Consider the following 9,546-nt stretch of genomic DNA (forward strand, 5'->3'; position numbering starts at 1 on the left):
AGGTGTTAGGGTTACAGAGGTAAGCAAAGTGAACAAAAGACTCTACCCTTAAAAACTTACATTTCAGTGGTGGAAAACAGATAATTAAAAGTTAATTAAAATATAGATAGTATATATGTCAATTGATTCAATGGAGAAAAATAAATCAGGAAAGAAAAGACAATGCCGGGGTTAGGTAAGCTTGCAACTTTAAACAAGACAATGTGGAAATACCTCAGTGAAAAGGAAACATCAAGCAAAAATCTAAAGTGAGTGTGGGAGTTTATTAATTGGCTCAGTCCGCCATAACATAACACCGTAGATTGTGGGGCTTAAACAACAGACATTTATTTTCTAACAGTTCTGGAGGCTGGAAATCTGAGACCAGGGTGTCAGCATAGCTGGGTTCTGATAAGAGCTCACTTTCTAGCTTGCCGACGGTAGCCTTCTCATTCGTCGTGTTCTCACAAGGCCTTTCCCGGATGTTGTACATGGAGGGGGGGGCGGGGCGGGAGCGTGAGGTCTCTGGAGTCTCCTCCTCCTATTGGATCAGAACTCCACCCTCATGACCTCATTCAACCTTAATTACCTTCATAAAGGCCCTATCTCCAAATAGTTTCACTGGGGGTTAAGGCTTCAACATATGAATTTGGGTGGGGGACACAATTCAGTCCATAGTAGGGAGTGAGCAGTGCAGATATCTGGGGGAAGAATGTTTTGGCAGAGAGTTTGGGCCAGAGATATAAGTTAAGGAGTTATTAGCATACAAATTATATTTACCTTTTTTAAAAAAATTTTTATTTGTCAGAGAGAGAGAGAAAGCACAAGAAGGGGGAGCATCAGGCAGAAGGAGAAGCAGGCTCCCCACTGAGCAAGGAGCCTGATGTGGGGACTTGATCTCAGGACCCTGTCCCATACAGATAATATTTAAAGCCATCAGGCTAGGGGTGTCTGGGTGACTCAGTTGGTTAAGCGTCTGCCTTCAGCTCAGGTTATGATCTCAGGGCCCTAGGATCAAGCCCCACATCAAGCTCCCTGCTTGTTGGGGAGCCTGCTTCTCCCTCTGCCTCTGCCCCTCCTTCTGCTCCTCTCTCTCTCAAATACATAAATAAAATCTTTTTTTTTTAAGATTTATTTATTAGTTTGACTGAGAGAGATCACAAGTAGAGAGGCAGGCAGAGAGAGAGAGAGAGAGAGAGAGAGAGAAGCAGGCTCCCTGCTGAGCAGAGAGCCCAATGTGGGACTCGATCCCAGGACCCTGAGATCACAACCTGAGCCGAAGGCAGCGGCTTAATCCACTAAGCCACCCAGGCACCCCTACATAAATAAAATCTTAAAAAAAAAAAAAAAGCCATCAGGCTAGATGAAATCACCAACACAGTGACTGTTGAGAAGAGATACAAATCCAAGGTCTGCGTCTTGCTGCACTCCAATGTTTAAGGTCAGGGAGATGAGGTAGAAGCAGCAAGGGAGACTGGGACGAGCAGCCAGTGAGGTAAGAGAAAACCAGGAGGGTTTAGTATCCTGGATCCAAGTGAATAAACCATAGTATTTCAAGAAGGAAGGGGTGAGAGCTGTGTCAAGTAAAAATGAAGGCTGAGTCCTGACCATTGAATCAATAATATGGAGATTACTGATGAGTTTATCAAGAGCAATTCTGATACAGTGTTGAAAGTTAAAGCCTGGTTGGAGTAGGATCAAGAGAGATTGAGTGAAGACGAATTTAAAACATTGATTGGAAAAGCAACAAAAGAAAAAGTAGACAAAATGGACTATATCAAAATCTAAAACATTTTACTGCAAATGATAGACACCATCAAGAGAATGAAGAATGGGCCCCTGGCTGGCTTAATCACTGGAGCCTGAGGCTCTAGATCTCGGGGTTGTGAGCTTGAGCCCCACTCTGGGTGTAGAGATTACTTACGAATAAAATATTTTTTAAAGATTTTATTTATTTATTGGGCGCCTGGGTGGCTCAGTGGGTTAAGCCTCTGCCTTCGGCTCAGGTCATGATCTCATGATTTTATTTTAAAAAAAAATCTTTAAAAAAAAAAGATTTTATTTATTTATTTGACAGAGAGAGATCACAAGTAGGCAGAGAGGCAGGCAGAGAGAGAGAGAGAGAGAGGAGGAAGCAGGCTCCTTGCTGAGTAGAGAGCCCCATGTGGGGCTCGATCTCAGGACCCTGGGATCATGACCGGAGCCGAAGGCAGAGGCTTTAAGTCACTGAGCCACCCAGGTGTCCCACAAATAAAATATATATATATATATTTTTTATTTCTTTGAGAGAGAAAGAGAGAACAAGTAGGGGAGGGGCAGAAGGAAAAGCAGACTCCCAACAGAGCAAGAAGTCCCCTGAGATCATGACCTGAGCTGAAGGCAAACACACAGCTGGAGAAATGCAAATCAAAACTAATGAGGGGCACCTGGGTGACTCAGTTGGTTAGGGAGCCTACTTGTGATCTCCGCTCAGGGTTTGATCTCAGGGTCAGGAGTTTAAGCCCTGCCTTGGGCTCCATGCCTGAGCATGGAGCCTACTTAGAAACAAAAAACAAAAAACAAATCATAATGAGTTATCAAATCACACCCATTAGGATGGCTACAATCAGAAAGGTAGATCATAACAAGTGTTGGTGAGGAAGCAGAAACTGGATTCTCAGCTATTGCTGGGATGTATGTTTGTAAAGAGATGTAGCAAATCACACCCATTAGGATGGCTACAATCAGAAAGGTAGATCATAACAAGTGTTGGTGAGGAAGCAGAAACTGGATTCTCAGCTATTGCTGGGATGTATGTTTGTAAAGAGATGTAGCATTCTAGGAAACAGTTTGGCAATTGCTTGAAAGTTGAAGACAGAGTTATCCTATAACCTGGCAATTCCACTTCTAGGTATATAAAAGAGAAATAAAAATATATGTCTAGGGTGCCTGGGTGGCTCAGTGGGTTAAGCCGCTGCCTTCGGCTCAGGTCATGATCTCAGGGTCCTGGGATCAAGTCCCACACCGGGCTCTCTGCTCAGCAGGGAGCCTGCTTCCCTTCCTCTCTCTCTGCCTGCCTCTCTGCCTACTTGTGATCTCTGTCTGTCAAATAAATAAATAAAATCTTTAAAAAATACATATATATGTCTACACAAAACTTGTATGCAAAAAGGTGTGGGTGAATGTTCATGGGAGGATCATTCATAATATCCCCCAAACGGAAACAGTCCAAATGCTCATCAACTAATGAGTGGGTAAATGAAAGTGATATATTCTGGGGTGTCTGGGTGGCTCAGTGGGTTAAAGCCTCTGCCTTCGGCTCAGGTCATGGTCCCAGGGTCCTGGGATTGAGTCCCACATCGAGCTCTCTGCTCAGCAGGGAGGCTGCTTCCTCCTCTCTCTCTCTCTGCCTGCCTCTCTGCCTACTTGTGATCTCTGTCAAATAAATAAATAAAATCTTTAAAAAAAGTCCGGGGCACCTGGGTGGCTCAGTGGGTTAGGCCACTGCCTTTGGCTCGGGTCATGATCTCAGGGTCCTGGGATCGAGTCCCTCGTCGGGCTCTCTGCTCAGCGGGGAGCCTACTTCCTCCTCTCTCTCTCTCTGCCTGCCTCTCTGCCTACTTGTGATCTCTCTCTGTCAAATAAATAAATAAAATCTTAAAAAAAAAAAAAAGTCCAAGAGTGTATTGCCAGGGTTTTTATATTAAAAAAAAAAAAAGTCATATATTCAAACAGTGGAATTATTATTCAGTAATAAAAAGGAATCTAGGACTGATATATGCTAAAATATGAATGAGCTTGAAGACATTATGCTAAATGAAAGAATCCAGGTGCAAAAGACCACATATTGTATGATTCCATAATACAAAAAGTCCAAAATAGACAAATCCACACAGACAAAAAGATTAGTGATTATATAGGGCTCTATAGGATGGAGAGTGATAAATGAGCAGGGGGTTTATTTGGGGGATGATGAAAATATTCTAAAATTAATTGTGGTGATGGTTGCACAACTGTGAATATGGTTAAACCATTGAATTGTATACTTTAAATGAGTGAATTTTATGGTACGTGAATTGTATCAATGAAGATATTTTTTAAAAATTGAATAACGATGACTTAAGGCTCAACGATATAAATATCTTTAAATTGTTTTTTCAAGATTTCATTTATTTATTTGACAGAGAAAGAGGGAAAGAACACAAGCAGGGGGAGCAGCAGGCAGAAGGAGAGGGAGAAGCAGGCTCCACTGAGCAAGGAGCCCGATGCAGGGCTTGATGCCACGACCCTGACATTATGACCTGAGCCAAAGGCAGATGCTTATTCAACTGAGCCACCCAGGCGCCCAGAGATATAAATCTCTAGTAGATACGTACTCAAGATCACCACCACTTGGGATTCAATCCTAGGTATATCTGACTCCAGAGCCTGTGTGTTCTTAACCAATCTTCTAAACTACCTCCTACAAATCATTTCCCTAGGTTAGATTTCCAAAAACAGAATGCATTACTGAGACAAAGAAAACGAACAATTTACTGGAAGGAGGCAAGGAGTCCAGGCAGCCATCTGGACTTGCCAGGTACATGGCCTCCTTCTAGGCAAAGTGATCCAAACTGTTCTTTCTTCTTCAGGTGCTATGACTCATACAACATGTTTTGAATGAGACAAACCTTGCTGTCACAGATGATTAACACATGAGCCACAGGCAACTACACATACATTAGCCAACTAAGGCATCGAGGCAGTAGTGGTAGCTGTGTTCAAAAGCAGTGCTCAGGGTGCCTGGGTGGCTCAGTCAGTTAAATGCCTGCCTTTGGCTCAGGCCATAACCTCAGGGCTCTGGGATTGAGTCCCACATTGGACTCTCTGCTCAGTGAGGAGTTGGCTTCTTCCCCTCACTCTCCCTCTCTCTCAAATAAATAAATAAAATATTGGGAAAAAAAAAAAGCAGCACTCAGTACTGAATAAAGTCAACCCAATCAAATTCTCTCTTTAGAGACGTATAAATGCCAGGTGAAAAAAGAGAAGGCAAGAAACCAAAGCCTAAGTTGTTGAGATTTTAGCAGCTTTGTGGTAAGTACAGAACATGAATTATTTGTGGGGAAGATTTCAGTTGTCATTTAAAGAGTGAGCCCAGGGTGCCTGGGTGGCTCAGTGGGTTAAAGCCTCTGCCTTAGGTTCAGGTCATGGTCCCAGGGTCCTGGGATGGAGCCCCACATCGGGATCTCTGCTCTGCAGGGAGCCTGCTTCCCTTCCTCTCTCTCTGCCTGCCTCTCTGCCTACCTGGGATCTCTGTCTGTCAAATAAATAAATAAGATCTTTAAAAAAAATACTTTTGGAGTGGGGAAGGTTTTTAAAGTATGATACAAAATTTAGATAAATTCAAATATGTAAAAATTTAAAATTTGTGGAGAGAAAAACATAAAATGAAAAGACATATCTGCAATTCATATCACAGAGAGCTAATGTGCCTGATATATTAAGAGCTCCTACACATGACTAAGAAGAAGACCAATGATTAATTAGGAGAATGAACAAAAGGGAAAAAGAGACAATTCAAAGAAATACAAATAGCTTTTAAATTTTTGAAAATATATTCAATTTCACTCAAAAGAAAAAAATGTAAATTTAAGGTACAGGAAACCATTTTCACTTACTAGATTGGCAAAGATTAAAAAAATTGATAACACTTTGTATGGGGAAACAAGTTTTCTCATCATTGCTGGTAGGAAATATACTGGTACAAATTATATAGAAAATTTTGACACCATATCTATCAAACTCACAAATGTACTTATGCTTTGACTCAGCAATTCTAAGTAGTTTTATCCTACAGATACATATGTCCACACATGTGAAAAGATCTATGTATAAAATTATTTTTTGCAGCTTTATGTGTAATAACAAAAGATTGGAAACCATGTAAATATCATCAGTAGGGATCACTAGGGGATTGGATAAATAAATTATTGTATAATAACATAATGCAACCATAAAGAAAGCAGAAGACCTTTTTACATACCTTTATAGAACAATCTTCAAGATATGTTGTTTAGTAGAAAAGCCAGGGGTAGAAGCAGTATATACAGTGAGCTACCATTTGTGTATTTGTTTAAAGGGAAGGAAGATAGAATACATATATGTAAATATTTGCTCAAAATACGGAGAATATTTCCAGAAGGATTTGTAAGAGACTGGAATCATTGAAATGAGGGAAGAAAACATTGTGGCTGAGGGAAAGTTATGGGAGTGAGATTTTCACTGCATGTCATTTTGTACCATATAATATAATCTATTGAAAATTTTGTTTTTATACAAAAATATTTTTTTCAAAGATTTTATTTATTTATTTGACAGAGGGAAACAGCCAGAGAGGGAACACAAGCAGGGGGAGTGGGAGAGAGAGAAGCAAGTTTCCCACTGAGCAGGGAGCCTGATATGGGGCTTGATCCCAGGACCCTGGGATCATGACCTGAGCTGAAGGCAGATGCTTAATGACTGAGCCACCCAAGCGCCCCTTTATTTAAAAATATTTTTAAAGTTTTCCCTGTCCCACCTCCCTCCTATCACCCTACTTCTTTACAAAATTACTTAAAGCATTTGTCTCTATTTGCTGGTTCTACTTTCTCATCTCCATTCTCTCTTTAATCCATTAAAAAATAGTTTTTGTCCCTGCTTTTTTTCTTTTTTAAAATATTTTATTTATTTACTAATTTATTTGACAGACAGAGATCACAAGTAGGCAGAGAGGCAGGCAGAGATAGAGGAAGGGAAGCAGGCTCCCTGCTGAGCGGAGAACCCTATGTGGGGCTCAATCCCAAGAGCCTGGGATCATGACCTGAGCTGAAGGCAGAGGCTTTAACCTACTGAGCCACCCAGGCACCCCCCCCCCCTTTTTAAGAGAGGTTGAGAGAGTGGGGGAGAGGAGCTGAGGGAGAGGGAGAAAGATTCTTAAGCAGGCTCCACACCCAGCATGGGCCTGACATGGGGCACAATCTCACAACTCTGAGATCATGAACTGAGCCAAAATCAAGAGTCAGAAGCTTTAACTGACTGAGCCATCCAGGTGCCCCTGTCTCCACCATTCTACCTAAACTGTCTTTTTCAGGTCATTATAAACTTTATCTTGCCAAATCCAATGGCTATATTTCTACCTTCATCTTAACCTCTCAACAGTATTCAACACTGTCAACTACTCCCTCCTTGAAGTCATTTCTTTCCTTGGCTTGTAGAATACTTTGTTCTCCTAGTTTTCTTCTTGCCTCTTTGGTCATGTTTCATCTTGGTTGGATCCTCCTCTTCCTCTAACTTCTGAAGATTGTCTGCTTTTGGCTCTTTTTGCCTCTATCCACACTTTGCCCTTGGTGATCCTATCTAGTCCCATAGCTTTAAATACTGCCATAGGCCACCTAATTTATAATCCAGCTCCACTTCTCTTCCCTAAGCTCCCAAACTCATAATTCTACTTTTAGTTTTTTAAGGAACATTAACTTGTTTTCTAAAAATATTGTGCCATTTTACATTCCCACCAGCAATATATAAGGGTTCCAATTTCTCCATATTCTTATCAACAAATACTATCTGTCTTTCATAGAATAACCCTCTTAGTAGGTGTGATGTGATATCTCACTGTGGTTTTTATTTGCAACTTCCTAATGAAGAAGGATGTTGAGCATCATTCATGTTCTTGTTGGCAATTGTACATCTTCTTTAGAAAAATGTCTATTCTAGTCCTTTGTCCCCTTTTTAATTGGGAGTTTTCCAGTGTTTTTTGTCCTTGTTGAGTTGTAGAAGTTCTTTATGTATTCTAGATATTAATCTCTTATCAGATATATGATTTGCAAATATTTTCTCCCATTCTGTGTGTTGCTTTTTACTCTACAGGTAGTATCTTTTGATGCACAAAAGTTTTGAATTTTGATGAAGTTCAATTTATCTATTTTTGCTTTTGTTGCCTTTTGCTTTTGTTTTTGGTATCATATCCAAAAAATCATTGCCAAATCCAATGATGTGAAGATTTCTTCTATTTGTTTTTCTAAGAGTTTTATAGCTTTCATACTACATTTATGTCTTTCATCCATTTTTAGTTAATTTCTGTGTATGGCACAAGGTAAGAGTCTTGCATGTGGATATTCAGTTTTTCACTACTATTTGTTGAAAAGACTGTTCTTTCCGCATTAAATTGTCTTGACACCTTGTTAAAAATCATTTCACCATATATCAAAGGTTTATTTCTGGATTCTCTTTTCTTTTCCATTCGTCATGTCTGTTTTTTTTTTTTTTTTAATAGGATTTTGTTTATTTATTTGACAGAGAAATCGATCACAGGCAGAGAGGCAGGCCGGGGCGGGGGAAAGCAGGCTCCCCACTGAGCAGAGAGCCCAATGCAGGGCTTGATCCCAGGATCCTGAGATCATGACCTGAGTCGAAGGCAGAGGCTTAACCCACTGAGCCACCCAGCACCCTTGGCCATGTCTGTTTTTATGCAAAGTAGACTTTTAAAGATTCCATTTTTAACTCCTCAGATTGGCAATATATCAGCACATTGATAAATTCATTATTTAAAGAATGTGAAGGGATGAGAACTTCAGAAAGTAATGTGATAGTGTCAAAATTTAAGATATTCATTTTTAAAACACTTTTGAAAATATTTTATTTATTTATTTGACAGAGAGAGAGAGCACAAGCAGAGGAAGTGGAAAAGGGAGAAGGAGAAGCAGGCTCTCTGCTGAAGCAGGAAGCCCAACATGGGGCTTCATCCCAGAACTCTGGCATCATGACCCAAGCCAAAGGGAGACACTTAACTGACTGAGCCACCAAGGCACCCCAATACTTTTTTTTAAATTTTATTTATTTATTTAATTTTGAGAGATAGAGAGAAAGTGAGGGGAGGGACAGAGGGACAGAATCTTCAAACAGACGCCCCACTGAGCGTGGAGCCTGTTGCAGGGTTCAATTCCATGACACATGAGATCATGACCTGAGTCAAAATCATGAGTGGGACACTCAAACAACTGAGCCACCCAGGTGGCCCTAAAGCATTCTTCCTTTCTTTCTTTCTAAAAGACTTTATTTATTTATTTGACACACAGAGAGAGAGAGAGATCACAAGTAGGCAGAGAAGCAGGCAGAGAGAGAGGGGGAAGCAGGCTCCCTGCTGAGCAGAGAGCCCGATATGGGGCTCAATCCCAGGACCCTGAGATCATGACCTGAGTCGAAGGAAGAGGCTTAACCCACTGAGCCACCCAGGTGCTCCCCCCCAAGATATTCTTTTAATGCAGCATGTGGGATCTTTTTAAATAAATATAAAAAGACTAGTGGTGTGCCTGAGTGGTTAAGCACTGGACTCTTGATTCCTGCTCAGGTTGTGATCTCATAGGTCTGGAGATTGAGCCTCAGGTCAGGCTCTATGCTCAGTGGGGAGTCTGCTTGAGATTCTCTCTCTCTTTCTCCCTCTACCCCTGCCCCCATTCTCTCTCTCTCAAATAAATAAACTTTAGAAAGAAGAAATAAAAAAAACTAATATGTAAGTATATATGTACACAGATACTTATTGTGGCATCATTTATAGTGAGAAGAGGCTAGAAT

This window comes from Mustela erminea, chromosome 10, assembly GCF_009829155.1.
Source record: "Mustela erminea isolate mMusErm1 chromosome 10, mMusErm1.Pri, whole genome shotgun sequence".
NCBI classification, from domain to species: domain Eukaryota; kingdom Metazoa; phylum Chordata; class Mammalia; order Carnivora; family Mustelidae; genus Mustela; species Mustela erminea.